The sequence below is a fragment of the Mandrillus leucophaeus genome, unplaced genomic scaffold (assembly GCF_000951045.1).
Source record: "Mandrillus leucophaeus isolate KB7577 unplaced genomic scaffold, Mleu.le_1.0 Scaffold125, whole genome shotgun sequence".
Lineage (NCBI taxonomy): Eukaryota > Metazoa > Chordata > Mammalia > Primates > Cercopithecidae > Mandrillus > Mandrillus leucophaeus.
The window spans coordinates 2776329-2778073 of NW_012100876.1; the positions used below are offsets into that span (position 1 = coordinate 2776329).

At 48.0% G+C, this 1745-nt stretch overlaps 1 protein-coding gene across 1 annotated transcript in view; it reads left to right on the plus strand.

Annotated features, from left to right (window-relative positions):
• The window catches only part of LOC105533465 (liver carboxylesterase 1-like), a 46822-nt gene that overhangs the window by 24550 nt on the left and 20527 nt on the right, over nt 1-1745 (plus strand). The gene's annotated exons all lie outside the window — the stretch shown is intronic.

Sequence of the window (1745 nt, forward strand, 5' to 3'; positions counted from 1 at the left end):
GTGCAGCCAGACTCGCCTTCCTTAACAGAGTTAGAGTATGTCACCCCCACTTCTTAAAAGCCTGGCCTTCCTTATGAGACACATCCCCTTCCCTCCATGGAGTTAGGCCTTCAAAGCACACCTGCATGCTCACTGTGTGCCAGACTGTGCAGAAGGTAGGCTCTGCACCTGTCCCTCCCTCTAGACTTTGCCACATGGCATTTCTCCAAGCCCAGAACTCTTGGGTGTTTCTGGAATTGACCTTGCACAGAGACACTTGTGTCCTTTTGCTCATGCGATTCCCACTGTTTAGAAATTCTCACTCCTTTCCTCACCTGTCAATATTCAGTGCCCAGAGCCCACCGCAGGCGGGCAGCGCCTCCTCCACGTAGCCTGACTTGCATCTTCCTTCCAGAGGGGCTGCTCCTCTTGCTGCCCTCCCAGGGCAGGCCTGCCTGAACTGGACAGCCTCTCAGGGAGGCCAGACTTGCACCCCAATCCTGTTCTGTATTTTTAGCTTCATTGGATTATGATCTGCACCTTGTCCAACTGGGTCTGGTCCCTGTCACACAACATCTCCCCCAGGCAGCCCAAACTAGCTCGTCAATCATTGGCTTTTGTAGAGCAGATCAAAGGTCCCTGAAGCCATAGGGTCTCAAAGGCTAGGAATTGTCCAGTTCCATCTGATATCCAGGAGGGAAACACAGCCCATGGAGCGTGGAACTGGGAAGATGGCACAGAGGATTGGGGTCTAGGAGAGGAACCCGCAGCAACCCTGCTAACAAGTAATACCTAACATTCATTCAGCTCTTCCAGACACCAGGTGCTGTGCTAAGTATTTTACATGTGTTCAGCCATTTAATCCTCATAATAATTCACCTTAGATGAGAAAACTGAGGCCCAAACAGGTGAAACTCCCAGCCAGTAAGTACCAGAGCCAGGCTTCAGATCCAGTTAATCTGCTTTCAGTGTCCATGTTCTATCTTACCAACTTCACCATTATGGCTAAATATGAAATATAAAAATATAACTACCCAGGACCAGCTGCCCTGGTGGCAACACGTGAGTCAGGCTCTCTCTAATCTGTGACAGTATAAAAATTATTCATCAAAGGTAAAACCTAAAATTAAGACATGGATCAATATACTGTGAGTTCATCACTGATTCTTTCCTTAATGATTTTCTAATAGGGAATCAAGTCCTAGTTTAGGCTCTTTGAGTGATGACGGTTCAGTACCTCCTCAAAGCCACCCATGGATCAGTAACAGCTCTTGTTTAAATTCAGATAGATAGCACCATCTCTCCTCATTAATTATGTATTCTGTGTTTATAAATTCACCTGCTTGCTAAAATGTCCTTGTAACCCCAAAATCGATACTGGTGGCACTCTCATGGTCAGACACAGGCAGGCACAGAGCAGGGGAAGGTGGATTTGCATGATGGGCACGTTCCATCTGAGATCCGGCGAGGCAACCTCTGTCTTCTCGTTTCATCTCTCGTGCTAACAAGTGTCCTCTTCGTGGTCTATTTAGTGCCATGTGTTCTGCATTTTTGTGCTTTTTGTGGTGATGTCACTGTTTAGAGTGGCCCCAAGAGGAGCGCTGCTGTCTAGCATTCCTGAGCTAAGCAGGCTGTGCTGTGCCTTACGGGGAAGGTGCCTGTGTGAGACAAGCTTGGGTGAGGCAGGAGCTGCAGAGCTGCTGGCCATGCATTCGGTGTTGACAAATCCACAAAATAGCATGTTCAGAAAAAGGAGAAGGAAATTG